Raw genomic sequence first — 15,464 nt, forward strand, 5'->3', positions numbered from 1 at the left:
AGATTTATTTCACAGGGGCTTCAATTAGACTGGTTGGTGGTTCTTCTCGATGTTCTGGAAGAGTTGAAGTGTATCTCAGCAGCAGCTGGGGCACAGTTTGTGATGATGAATGGGACATTTATGATGCTGCAGTCGTGTGCAGACAGTTGGGCTGTGGAACTGCTTTAAAGGCGTCAACTAACGCTGAGTTTGGCCAAGGCTCTGGTCAGATCTGGCTCGATGATGTGGGGTGTTCTGGAAGTGAGAGCTCTCTAACTCAGTGTGGACACGCAGGATTTGGGACTGAAAACTGTGAACACAGTGAAGATGCAGGTGTAGTTTGCTCAGGTAGGACTTGTTGTTTTCACATGAGAATTTTCATAATAAATGTGTTGACTGGTGTTGCATGTAAAGTAGCAGAAGTGCAGTTGGATTCATAATTTTTAATTGACCACTTCAATGTACAAACGTTTGGTCTCATTTCAGTGACTCTTCCTGCGTCAAGCATTTCACTTAGTCCTCCAAAGGTCACCTGGGGTCAAAGTGCCAGTGTCATCTGTTCTATCAGGACTGAATATTCAGGAGGAACATTCTTACTAAAGCACTCAACTCGAGATGTTCAGACATCAACCTCCACCCCTGCCACCTTCAACTTACCTCGAGTGACCTTTGACAATAAGGGACCATACTATTGTGTGTATCAGAAAGTGCTCTCAGGTCAAACGTTCACCTCTCCACAAAGTGACTCTGTAATGTTTCATGTCTCAGGTAAGTTCTCTCCAATAATAAGTTTATATAAAAAACAAAATCGTTTTCAATGTGCTGTGGCAGTATAGCCTGCAGGCGGGCTCTTCCACTGATCAGGCCTTCTATTGGCTGGCGGTAACGTCAACCAGTCTTAAAAGCGCTTCCGTTCTTACCTTGCGCCCTCTGACCTCTCGCTCTTACTTCCGGTTTCCCGGTGTTTATGCCACGCACGCCACTCTCAGGAAGTGTTCAACATTCAGACATGTGAGAACGTTAGCGTTATTTGTAACGCTGATTGTAAGTGTATAATTTAGTGCTTGTTGCCATGGGCCTGCACTTTCTGCTGCAACGCGCTCTCTGTGTGCCGCCCGTTATGCCGGCTATCGGGCGTGTTATTGTTATTGTTTCTCAGCAGGATCACATGACATGTCATGTGATCCTGCTGAGAACAGCTTTAGTCCCAGTATAAGTGATCAATGTGTCGACTTGACCATGAATTCTCTGAAGTCTGCTCTTGACGTTGTCGCGCTGTTAAAACAGAAGGTCATTAGGCCAAAGCGCGCCTCCCCATGGTACAACCAAGAACTGCGTTCACATAAACAAAGAGTTAGAGGGATTATTTCGTCGCTCTCACACAGAAGAATCCCTAAAAGCATGGAAAAGTTGCCTGCTGTCCTATAAGCAGGCTCTGCGTAAGGCCCAAACCAGATATTATTCAAATCTAATAGAAGTCAACAAAAGTAACACTAAATTCCTTTTCAGCACTGTAGCTAGGCTAACAAACTGTCACAGTGCAGTAGAGCCCTCAATCCCAGCTACACTTAGCTCTGATGATTTCCTCCTATTTTTTAACAATAAAATAAAAACAATCAGAGATAAATTAGATGAAATTACCCCCGCTATTAGCCCTGAACTAGCCCAAGCTGTAAATCTAACGTCTCATATACATCCACCTGTAAACTTAGAAAGGTTCACAGCTGTTGATCAAGCAGAGATAACTTCAGCCATTATGTCCTCTAAAAGCTCAACTTGTGTCCTAGACCCCATTCCAAGCAGACTCCTCAAAGACATTCTCCCCCTAATTATAGACCCTATTCTTAATATAATAAATACTTCACTCGAAAGTGGCTATGTTCCACAGTCCTTCAAACATGCAGTCATTAAACCTCTTCTGAAAAAGCCTAATCTAGATCCCGACCTATTGGTAAACTACAGACCTATTTCAAATCTTCCCTTCGTCTCTAAAATCCTTGAAAAAGTTGTAGTAAAACAGCTTTGTCGCCACCTGCAGGACAATAACTTATTTGAAGTTTTCCAGTCAGGGTTCAGAGCCCACCACAGCACTGAAACTGCACTAGTTAAAGTCACAAATGATTTGTTATTAGCCGCTGACGATGGACTGGTCTCAATCCTGGTTCTGTTGGACCTCAGCGCAGCGTTTGACACCATTGACCACAACATTCTACTGCAGAGGTTAGAATGTGATGTAGGTGTTGGAGGAACAGCCCTCAGCTGGTTTAAATCCTATATATCTGATAGGTTCCAATTTGTTAATGTAAACCAGAGCTCCTCACCAAGCTCTAAAGTAATTTACGGTGTGCCACAGGGTTCGGTACTCGGTCCAATTCTGTTTACTCTTTATATGCTACCATTAGGCAACATTATCAGAAAGCATGACATTAACTTCCACTGCTATGCAGACGACACTCAGCTGTATTTATCAATGAAACCTGATCAGAGCGATCAAGTAGACAGACTTAGTACTTGTGTGAAGGAAATAAAAACCTGGATGACACTAAACTACCTGCTTCTTAACCCTGAAAAAACCGAGGTCATTGTGCTTGGCCCTAAGCATCTACGAGACGCTCTATCTGAGCAGATAGTTACACTGGACAATGTCAGTGAAGCCTCCAGTTCTACTGTAAGAAACCTTGGAGTCTTATTTGACCAGGAGCTCTCATTTAAAGCTCATATAAATCAAGCTTGTAAAACAGCCTATTTCCATTTGCGCAACATAGCCAAAATCAGAAGAATCCTGCCTAAAAGTGATGCCGAAAAACTTATCCATGCATTTGTAACGACTAGATTAGACTACTGTAACTCCCTGCTTGCAGCGTGTCCTAAAAGCTCCATAAAAAGCTTTCAACTGGTTCAAAATGCAGCAGCAAGATTACTAACAGGAACAAAAAGAAGAGAGCACATTACGCCAGTGCTGAAGTCTCTTCACTGGCTCCCCGTCGAGTCCAGAATCAAATTCAAAATTCTACTCTTGACCTACAAAGACATAAATGACATGGCCCCATCCTACCTCAAAGATGCTATAGAACCATATCATCCAAACAGAGCTCTTCGCTCTCAGAATGCCGGCCTTCTGGTGGTGCCAAGAGTCTCTAAAAGTACTGTAGGAGGTAGAGCGTTTAACTATCAAGCTCCTGTGTTATGGAATCAGCTCCCGACCCATGTTAAATATGCTGACACAGTCTCTTCATTTAAGTCCAGGCTTAAAACGTTCCTCTTCGAAATCGCTTATGGTCAGACTAGTTAGGAACAGAAACAGAAACCCACAGCTTCAGCTACGCTGCCTTAGGAGTAATTATGCTGGGGGAAGTATGACAGCTTGAGCACTATCCTCTTCTTCTTCTGACTACTTATGCTATCAAACAATATTTATTTTTTGATTCCACTTGCAAATTGTTCACCGCCTTCTTTTCTTTCTCTCACTCCTGAGGACCTGTGGACCCAGATGCCCCTCCCCTGGTGAAGTGGTCCCTGCCCTGTGTGGACGGTCCCTCATCTGCCTGAAGAGTGGGCCCAGCTCGCCTCCGACGGTCCCTCATCTGCCTGAAGAGTGGGTCCAGCTCGACTCAGACGGTCCCTCATCTGCCTGAAGAGTGGGTCCAGTTCGCCTCAGTCGGTCCCTCATCTGAAGAGTGGGTCCAGCTCGCCTCAGTCGGTCCCTCATCTGCCTGAAGAGTGGGTCCAGTTCGCCTCAGTCGGTCCCTCATCTGAAGAGTGGGTCCAGCTCGACTCAGACGGTCCCTCTTCTGCCTGAAGAGTGGGTCCAGTTCGCCTCAGTCGGTCCCTCATCTGCCTGAAGAGTGGGTCCAGTTCGCCTCAGTCGGTCCCTCATCTGAAGAGTGGGTCCAGCTCGACTCAGACGGTCCCTCTTCTGCCTGAAGAGTGGGTCCAGCTCGCCTCAGTCGGTCCCTCATCTGCCTGAAGAGTGGGTCCAGTTCGCCTCAGTCGGTCCCTCATCTGAAGAGTGGGTCCAGCTCGACTCAGACGGTCCCTCTTCTGCCTGAAGAGTGGGTCCAGCTCGCCTCAGTCGGTCCCTCATCTGCCTGAAGAGTGGGTCCAGCTCCAGTCTCCTCGTGTCCGTCTGTCCGTCTGTGAGAGTCGGATCTCTCCTTCACTGGAACTCCTCCAGGTTTCTACGCTTTTTTCCCAAAGAGGTTTTTTTTGTAGTTTTTCCTGGCCGAGAAGGAGAGTCTAAGGACAGAGGACCCTGGGACATCGTCCCTCGCCACCACAGACATCGTCTGACTTCATCGCCACCACAGACATTGTTGATTCATTTCTCCCTGTGGCCCTCAGAGGCAACTGTTGTTGTGATTTTGGGCCTTACAAAAATAAATTGATTTGATTTGATTTACCGTCTGTCCAGTCCTCCGTCGCACTTATCCAGCTGCAGATCTGAGCCATGGAGCTAGTGTGCACTGTCGCCGCCTTGTCTCGCCTTGTCTCACCTTGTCTCGCCTTGTCTCACCTTGTCTCGCCTTGTCTCACCTTGTCTCGCCTTGTCTCGCCTTGTCTCACCTTGTCTCGCCTTGTCTCGCCTTGTCTCGCCTTGTCGCCGCCTTGTCTCGCCTTGTCTCGCCTTGTCTCACCTTGTCTCACCTTGTCTCGCCTTGTCTCACCTTGTCTCGCCTTGTCTCGCCTTGTCTCGCCTTGTCTCGCCTTGTCTCGCCTTGTCGCCGCCTTGTCTCGCCTTGTCTCGCCTTGTCGCCGCCTTGTCTCGCCTTGTCTCACCTTGTCTCGCCTTGTCTCACCTTGTCTCACCTTGTCTCGCCTTGTCTCGCCTTGTCTCGCCTTGTCTCGCCTTGTCGCCGCCTTGTCTCGCCTTGTCTCGCCTTGTCTCGCCTTGTCTCGCCTTGTCTCGCCTTTTCTCGCCTTGTCTCGCCTTGTAGCCGCCTTGTCTCGCCTTGTCTCGCCTTGTCTCGCCCTGTGTCTTTCTAGCTTTACCTGACCGTTCTACACTGTTCCGCACTGTTTGTGAATGACCTGAGCGTCGAACAATGAACTGTGCTTAAATTATTCCAACTGTAATGTCCATCCAGAAATTAACTTATTGACCATAAAAAAATAAACATGTATTTTTGCTAACACGGAGTCTCCTCCTATCAGCAACGAACCTACGTGCCTTTTATATTTAGCTGATCCTGGGCCAACTCCCAGGTGGCGTTATTGGCTTTTATAAACATTAGATGGTTTAGTCTGGTTTAGCCACTATGGACCAGAAGGGCTAAGCTAAACGACCCTCGGGACACCACACTGTGCAAAATTATATATGTTATACTTTATGTCTTTTGTCTACTTTTTCTCAGTCATTTTCTCAAAGCCCATTATTTCTGTGACTCCATCCCTGGAGGTCATGTGGGGTCAAAGTGTCAAACTCAGCTGTTCCATAAATACTGAGCATTCAGGAGGAACATTCTTACTAAAGAACCCAACTCGAGATGTTCAGACATCGACCTCCACCCCTGCCACCTTCAACTTACCTCGAGTGACCTTTGACAATAAAGGACCATAGTATTGTGTGTATCAGAAAGTGCTCTCGGGTCAAACTTTCACCTCTCCACAAAGTGACTCAGTGAGGCTTCAAGTCACTGGTAAGTCTGCATTTAAATGATGTTATGACTAATGTCAAGTTTGACTCTATAGTAGTAAAAGATTTAGTTGTAGACATCTGGACTCCAATTATCATTCTCAATCTGCGAATCAAGAAGGGAAGGGAACTCAAGAAGGGAACTCAGATATTTATTCTACTCTGCATAGGTCCTGCCCACCGGGCGTGACCTCTTGATGAAAAGGTGTTGAAGGTGTTGAACACCTTTTCATCGGGAGTTTTTTTTTCTTTTCAAAAAAACATAGTCCAGATCACTACAACTGAATCTTTTTCTACAATGGAACACTCCGGGACGAATGAGGGATTACACTACGTTTTACACTATATATATATATTTTTCCTCCCAGTGGACTTACCTGTTCCCAGCCTGTGTGTGTCTTCTTCTGCTGGAGAAACGTGCTCCTCAGACACTGTCCATGTCACCAGGGGAGACAGTTTTGTCCTCCGCTGCTCTGTTCCCTCAGACGTCTCTGAAGGCCTGTTTCTCCTGTGGTTCTCTGGCTCCAACAGCTCTGTCAGTGAGCCTTCAGTCAACCACTCGGCCTCCTTCTCGTTCCCTGTGTCCCAGAACCAACACCAGGGACAGTACCGCTGTGTGTATGAGGTCACAGGGGCAGGACGCACCTACATTTCACAAACAACACTGGATCTTATTATCAAGTGTAAGTAATCATACATTTAATGCTCACAATACAATGAAGATGACCAGGTTGGATTTACAAAGATCCATATTTGAAATTATTATTATAATAGTGATGCCTTTTGCGAGCATAGGCCAAAACCTATTGCTGTTATCTGATAAAGAACTTTTCTCTTTAGTGCCATTGGTGTTGGTGCTGGTCCCAAGAGCTATAGGAGGTCTGCTGTTGCTCCTCCTGCTGTATGCTGTCGTCAGGGTGATACAGAAAAGAAAATCTAAACCATCTGGAAACACTCAGATAGAAAGTATGTTTGGAAAAACATTCATTCATGCAAATTGTCTGCACTTGTTCAGTGTGTGTACTTGCTGTTTCAGTGAACGTTCCTGCTCACAACTCTCTTGAAGATGATGATGAGGAGCAAGAAGAAGAGGAGGAGACCTACGCTAACATAGATGCTCTGAAATGTACCAAAAGAAACCTGGGAAGCAATACCTACATAGCATTAGAAAAAGCCAATATGAATCAAGTGTACAACAGTGATGGTGATGGTGATGGTGATGTGGAGGAGGAGGAGCAGGAGGAGGAGGAGGATGACATATATGTAAATCCATCCAATATAGAGTGTGGTGATGAAGAGAACATTTATCAAAATTATTAGAACTATTCTTTCAGAAATCATCACAAACCTGAAGGTTTCACTAGGTCATTGAACCTTGACTGTTGGTGTTACAGATATGTATGTATACATTTTTCAATTTTCATTTATTTTCTTTTAAATTGTGCATAATTCTGTTTATGTAAATAATATTGCATGTAATGATTAAGTTTAGTTTAGTTTTAGGTACTTATTTTTCTACCATTAAAGGTGTGGTCCACAAGATTGTTCTTGTTAATGAGCTTTTAGCCACACAGTAAGTAAGTAAGTAAGTAAGTAAGTAAGTAAGTAAGTAAGTAAGTAAGTAAGTAAATAAGTAAGTAAGTAAGTAAGTAAGTAAGTAAGTAAGTAAGTAAGTAAGTAAGTAAGTAAGTAAGTAAGTAAATAAGTAAGTAAGTAAGTAAGTAAGTAAGTAAGTAAGTAAGTAAGTAAGTAAGTAAATAAGTAAGTAAGTAAGTAAGTAAGTAAGTAAGTAAGTAAGTAAGTAAATAAGTAAGTAAGTAAGTAAGTAAGTACCATATACTTTGATGAGATGGCTATAGAAAAGCACACAGTGGGGTTATTTAACGTTGTAATTGTACTGCTCATGTTGATGATCACAGCAATTACTTTTAATCAAAACAAGACTATGGACAGATTTGAACTCATTGATTCATAATTACCTGTATGAGTGTGTGATCTCATCCTGACAGAAATAACCCGGGCTGTATATTTAGCAGAGGCGGCCATCTTGAATCCCCCTCTCTGGCATCCCCCGCCATTTCAGTGACACACTTTTATATTTTGCAGCTGCTTCCTTCATTGAAACATGATCCTGTTTTTGCACTGGCACTAGCTGACTCACATCACCACATTATGAGGCTAAAGACATCAACATAATGTAATGTCACATAAACACCACGACTGGTTTTGGCTGGTCACTTTACAGAGTCATTAATGTGATGCACACCCCTTTTTAGGCTTATTATTCTCTCACACGCACATATATACATATATACATAAATACATACATAAATACATACATAAATACATACATAAATACACACACACACACACACACACATTCCCATTGTCTTGCATTAATTTCCTGGATCCTAGCCCTTAACCATCATTACTATTCTATACTCTGGGCAAACTACGGCCTGCGGGCCACATACGGCCCGTTTGTCTTTATAATCCGGCCCGCCAAACAAACCAAGTAATATTAGAAAAATGTTCAATTTTTTTGTTTAACATTTTTTCCCCCCTTAGGCCAGACCTGGTCATTTGTGGCCCCAGGGGCAAGATGTGGCCCTCGGCATGTTTTAATCTGGCCCCTACAAAGATTTATTTTCTATTTTTTAACTGTCTGTAACATCTGTCTGCACTTGTATCCTTAATAAAGATGACATGAAATTAATTAAATAATAGATTCAATAGCTTATATTTAACATTAAAGTGATATTTGATTCGATATTTCATTATATATATATTTTTTTCACACCAATTATCGCGGGCCGGCCCTCCGCTACTTGCCTGGATTCGAATATGGCCCTCGGAAGAAAATAATTGCCCACCCCTGGAAAATTATAACCTTAAACTTAAATCACGCATATTCAGACATGTAGATCATGCCGTTGATCTAATACAGAAGATGTAATATTCTCATTGGGACCTGATTTGGGTCCCCATAAACTAACACAGATTTCAGTTCCTAGTATCACAACCCTATGCCCTAGCCGTAAACTAAATTAACCATTATTTCATAAATTTTAAAACATGTCGTTGATCTAATATTGTAGAATTCAACCTGATTTTTGGTCCACAAAGCCAAAGGACAACATGAGACATCTGTGTTGAGAGTTCAGTCCTCAACACAAAATTTCTGACAGAAGCTGTACATATCAATACTATTACTTTTTCATAATCTCCACCACCTTTATGTAAAAGTGTTTATAATATTGTTATGCACTGTATTTGAGGTATTTGTATCTGAGATATATTTTTACTGAACTCTTGTAATTATTATGATGAAATCTGAACAAAACTTGAATTTACAGTGGAATTGGGGTGTCATGCCAATGTATAGTCAACATGTGCAGAGCAGTCGCTAGGCAGAGCTCAGATATTAACTCTTTAAATACCTTCACAGTCCTTACAAACTACAGCTGTTAGTTATGGCACTTTTAAAGCTGAGTGTGAACTGTGCCGCGCACACAAACAGGATCTGACCGTGAGTCTGTCTTTAGCCCCGTGATGAGTCCAGAGGCATTCCTGGCCTCACTGATACACAAACGTTAACAGCACTGAGCTCACCGGGAGAAAATAGCACAGGAGGCGTGGACAAGCCGGACAGCTGGAGCTACAGTATAAAGAGCAGACTGAGAGATCCCCTCATGTCAAACACAAGAACTCCAGCTCAACTCAAAGGACAACCACAGACTTTCAGCATGATGTCCCAGCAGAGCGCCCTGAGCAGTTTGTTTGCGGATGACCCATTCTTCAGCCAGGACAGTCTGCTGTGGCCCCTGCGCACTGAGGCCCTCTCCTCCATACAGCAGGACTTCTTTAACAGGAGGGCCAAACTCACAGACAGCCTCTTCACGGAGATCCACGAGGGGCCCCATCTGCCTCTCATGTCCTCAGCTTTCCCAAGGTGGGTTCAGACCTTCACTGCAGTGCTTACAGACTTTGTGACTAAACTACAGTCATTGACTTCACTAGAGGTGAAGTCAATGACTGTAGTTTAGGATTAAATGAATTTGAATCAAGCCTTGTTGGCATGGACAGACAAATTAAGATTTATTTAAAAAGTAAAACATGCTTAGACATGGGTAGGACTCAGATACATTTACACAGTCAAGTTGTTTTAATTGAAGTAACAGTACTCTTAACTAAAGGTTTTAGTTACTTTTCCCACTGTAAGTCTCAGTCTACAAGTGAAAAGAGAGTCTATGCATTTTTATCTTTCACCGCTCCATCAGATATGATTTTGGTTCATAATTTTGTTGTCTATTCTTTGGAAATATATATATTTCCCTCAAAGAACTTAAATAAACATCCATTATAAATCATAAGTTACGTCCAGACAGTTATTCTTAAAGTTACTCTTACTTCAGAAGTGGTTTCTCAAAATGCTTTTTACTCTTACTTAAAAACATTTCTTACACCACTGCCTTGTACTTGTACATAAGTACTATTTTTTAGAAGTAACAGTGCCTTGAAAGTATTTATTTATCTATTACTATAATTGTTGGCTTCTCTACCCACCTAAACTGTGTCAAAACTGAAACAAAACGTATAATTGGTTGAAGAAAGGCACCCATTGTGTGTAAACAGTGACATTAAGTTTTATTTATTGTTTGTTTATCTTTGGAATTTTAAAAATTCAAACTAATGAAGAGCATTGTTTCTTTGTGCAGACTGAGCAATGGCGACCAACATAAAGACGTGTCCTGCCTGGATCCACACAGGGATGTCCAGCCGGCCTCGCAGAAGAACGGTGACCTCCTGGTGACCCTGGACGCTCGGGGATACGCTCCCGCTGACATCACTGTGAAGCTGGAGGGGCGGAGCCTGGCGGTGTCGGCTCTGAAGCAGGCCGGTGCAGAGGATTCCCAGTCCTGTTCATCCTCTACGTCACACGCTGCCTTCAAGTCCTCCGCCGCCGCCAAGATGGGCTTCGCGCAGAAGATCGAGCTGCCCCCACATCTGGACCTGACCGGCCTGTCCTGCTCCCTCATGGACAACGGGCAGCTGCGGATCCACGCCCCCGCCGCTAAACAGCCAACCACAGACAAGAAGGAGAAGGAGAAGGAGAAGGAGAAGGAGAAGGAGAAGGAGAAGGAGAAGGAGAAGGAGAAGGAGAAGGAGAAGGATGTGGCGGTGCAGTTCAGAAGCTCACTGGAGTTCCCCATCAGAAAGGATAAAGCCGAGGGCCAAACTGACTAAACCTATGATCTTAATTCTCCAAGCTGCCTCCACAGACTGTCACGTTTACACCCACTCAACTCTCTTATTTATTTTCTATCTTGTTTATGTGTGAAATTGTAATAATAAAACATTTCTTGATTATGTGCAAGACTTTTATAACAAAAAAAAAAAGACTTATCACTCCATATTACTCCAACTATAAAACTGGGCAACATGCAATTTGCTCTACAAAGGTTAGGGAACTATTTTCAATCAAAATGCATTTATATAGTTTACATTTCCCATTGATGGACATTTGCTTGTATGCTCTGTACAAACCTGCCACTTTCAACATACCTCGAGGGACCTTTGACAATAGAATCAGAAAAACTTCAACTATGTGAGGGATTAAGTATATTTAAAGGTGAAATTCAACAGCAGCGTCAAATCAATAACATCAGCAGCTTTTAGTCTGAATCAGACTCAGAGAGACTTGGATCCATGCGTTTGTCTCCAGTAGATTAGACTCCTGTAACGGCCGCTCACTGGTCTCTCCAAACGAGCTGTAAAACAGCTGCAGTACATCCAGAACGCTGCTGCTCGGGTCCTGACCAGAACCAGGAAGTACCATCACATTAGTCCTGTTCTCAGGTCTCTGCACTGCCCCCTGTGGCTCAAAGAAGAGACTTTAAAGCAGCTCTGCTTGTGCACAAGTCTCTCCATGGCCTAGCACCAAAGAACATCTCAGACATGTTATTGCCATATGAACCATCTCTGCTGGTGCCAGAGTCAGGACTAAACATGGACCGGCCTCCTGCTGGTGCCAGAGTCAGGACTAAACATGGACCAGCCTCCTGCTGGTGCCAGAGTCAGGACTAAACATGGACCGGCCTCCTGCTGGTGCCAGAGTCAGAACTAAACATGGACCGGCCTCCTGCATGTGCCAGAGTCAGGACTAAACATGGAGCGGCCTCCTGCTGGTGCCAGAGTCAGGACTAAACATGGACCGGCCTCCTGCTGGTGCCAGAGTCAGGACTAAACATGGAGCGGCCTCCTGCTGGTGCCAGAGTCAGGACTAAACATGAACCGGCCTCCTGCTGGTGCCAGAGTCAGGACTAAACATGAACCGGCCTCCTGCTGGTGCCCAGAGTCAGGACTAAACATGGACCGGCCTCCTGCTGGTGCCCAGAGTCAGGACTAAACATGGACCGGCCTCCTGCTGGTGCCAGAGTCAGGACTAAACATGGACCGGCCTCCTGCTGGTGCCAGTGTTATGCAGCTAAAATCTGGAACATTCTTCCTGAAGATGTGAGACAGGTTGTACTCTGACAATGTTCAAATCAAGCTAAAAACAGTTTTGTTTAGCTGTGCATGTGACTGAAAGGATTTTTATTTGCACTCTTCTCTTTTATGTGATTTCATTAGTTTAGACAATCAGTTGGACTGATTTAAAAGGGATTTAAAAAGGAGTTGGACTCCGAAAACACGTTACCCTTTGTGGCTAGGTGTTTTTTAATTTTTTTTTATTATTTAGTTAATTTTATCGTATTTCTGTTTCTGTAATTTCTTTGTGATTTGAATGCATTTTTCCTGCTGTGTGAAGCACTTTGAATTGCCTTGTGTATGAATTGTGCTCTACAAATAAACTTGCCTTGCCTATGGAAAAGACACAGGACAGACTCTACTTGCAATTGACCATAGGTAAGATTTTATATTTCAATAAGATCATGGCAGAATCTATTGAGGTAAAAGAATATGTCTTGTGCCCCACAGTCTGTCTGCTGCTTTCTCTAGCTCCACTTGCTGCAGGTTAGTACTGGAAACTTGCCGATGATCTGTCACTTACCGTATTTATAAGTGTCATTATTTATTCATACTACTTAAATAAACCAAAGACCAAAAACTATAAAATGGTCCCATTAAAATAGTAAAACCATGAAATTTACCGATACCTCTTTTCATTGGGAGTGTGCTATGTAAAATATACAGATTTATTTCACAGGGGCTTCAATTAGACTGGTTGGTGGTTCTTCTCGATGTTCTGGAAGAGTTGAAGTGTATCTCAGCAGCAGCTGGGGCACAGTTTGTGATGATGAATGGGACATTTATGATGCTGCAGTCGTGTGCAGACAGTTGGGCTGTGGAACTGCTTTAAAGGCGTCAACTAACGCTGAGTTTGGCCAAGGCTCTGGTCAGATCTGGCTCGATGATGTGGGGTGTTCTGGAAGTGAGAGCTCTCTAACTCAGTGTGGACACGCAGGATTTGGGACTGAAAACTGTGAACACAGTGAAGATGCAGGTGTAGTTTGCTCAGGTAGGACTTGTTGTTTTCACATGAGAATTTTCATAATAAATGTGTTGACTGGTGTTGCATGTAAAGTAGCAGAAGTGCAGTTGGATTCATAATTTTTAATTGACCACTTCAATGTACAAACGTTTGGTCTCATTTCAGTGACTCTTCCTGCGTCAAGCATTTCACTTAGTCCTCCAAAGGTCACCTGGGGTCAAAGTGCCAGTGTCATCTGTTCTATCAGGACTGAATATTCAGGAGGAACATTCTTACTAAAGCACTCAACTCGAGATGTTCAGACATCAACCTCCACCCCTGCCACCTTCAACTTACCTCGAGTGACCTTTGACAATAAGGGACCATACTATTGTGTGTATCAGAAAGTGCTCTCAGGTCAAACGTTCACCTCTCCACAAAGTGACTCTGTAATGTTTCATGTCTCAGGTAAGTTCTCTCCAATAATAAGTTTATATAAAAAACAAAATCGTTTTCAATGTGCTGTGGCAGTATAGCCTGCAGGCGGGCTCTTCCACTGATCAGGCCTTCTATTGGCTGGCGGTAACGTCAACCAGTCTTAAAAGCGCTTCCGTTCTTACCTTGCGCCCTCTGACCTCTCGCTCTTACTTCCGGTTTCCCGGTGTTTATGCCACGCACGCCACTCTCAGGAAGTGTTCAACATTCAGACATGTGAGAACGTTAGCGTTATTTGTAACGCTGATTGTAAGTGTATAATTTAGTGCTTGTTGCCATGGGCCTGCACTTTCTGCTGCAACGCGCTCTCTGTGTGCCGCCCGTTATGCCGGCTATCGGGCGTGTTATTGTTATTGTTTCTCAGCAGGATCACATGACATGTCATGTGATCCTGCTGAGAACAGCTTTAGTCCCAGTATAAGTGATCAATGTGTCGACTTGACCATGAATTCTCTGAAGTCTGCTCTTGACGTTGTCGCGCTGTTAAAACAGAAGGTCATTAGGCCAAAGCGCGCCTCCCCATGGTACAACCAAGAACTGCGTTCACATAAACAAAGAGTTAGAGGGATTATTTCGTCGCTCTCACACAGAAGAATCCCTAAAAGCATGGAAAAGTTGCCTGCTGTCCTATAAGCAGGCTCTGCGTAAGGCCCAAACCAGATATTATTCAAATCTAATAGAAGTCAACAAAAGTAACACTAAATTCCTTTTCAGCACTGTAGCTAGGCTAACAAACTGTCACAGTGCAGTAGAGCCCTCAATCCCAGCTACACTTAGCTCTGATGATTTCCTCCTATTTTTTAACAATAAAATAAAAACAATCAGAGATAAATTAGATGAAATTACCCCCGCTATTAGCCCTGAACTAGCCCAAGCTGTAAATCTAACGTCTCATATACATCCACCTGTAAACTTAGAAAGGTTCACAGCTGTTGATCAAGCAGAGATAACTTCAGCCATTATGTCCTCTAAAAGCTCAACTTGTGTCCTAGACCCCATTCCAAGCAGACTCCTCAAAGACATTCTCCCCCTAATTATAGACCCTATTCTTAATATAATAAATACTTCACTCGAAAGTGGCTATGTTCCACAGTCCTTCAAACATGCAGTCATTAAACCTCTTCTGAAAAAGCCTAATCTAGATCCCGACCTATTGGTAAACTACAGACCTATTTCAAATCTTCCCTTCGTCTCTAAAATCCTTGAAAAAGTTGTAGTAAAACAGCTTTGTCGCCACCTGCAGGACAATAACTTATTTGAAGTTTTCCAGTCAGGGTTCAGAGCCCACCACAGCACTGAAACTGCACTAGTTAAAGTCACAAATGATTTGTTATTAGCCGCTGACGATGGACTGGTCTCAATCCTGGTTCTGTTGGACCTGAGCGCAGCGTTTGACACCATTGACCACAACATTCTACTGCAGAGGTTAGAATGTGATGTAGGTGTTGGAGGAACAGCCCTCAGCTGGTTTAAATCCTATCTATCTGATAGGTTCCAATTTGTTAATGTAAACCAGAGCTCCTCACCAAGCTCTAAAGTAATTTACGGTGTGCCACAGGGTTCGGTACTCGGTCCAATTCTGTTTACTCTTTATATGCTACCATTAGGCAACATTATCAGAAAACATGACATTAACTTCCACTGCTATGCAGACGACACTCAGCTGTATTTATCAATGAAACCTGATCAGAGCGATCAAGTAGACAGACTTAGTACTTGTGTGAAGGAAATAAAAACCTGGATGACACTAAACTACCTGCTTCTTAACCCTGAAAAAACCGAGGTCATTGTGCTTGGCCCTAAGCATCTACGAGACTCTCTATCTGAGCAGATAGTCACACTGGACAATGTCAGTGTAGCCTCCAGTTCTACTGTAAGAAACCT

The sequence above is a fragment of the Eucyclogobius newberryi genome, unplaced genomic scaffold (genome assembly GCF_026437365.1).
Source record: "Eucyclogobius newberryi isolate DKJ021-1_F unplaced genomic scaffold, fEucNew1.0.hap1 SCAF_13, whole genome shotgun sequence".
NCBI lineage: Eukaryota > Metazoa > Chordata > Actinopteri > Gobiiformes > Gobiidae > Eucyclogobius > Eucyclogobius newberryi.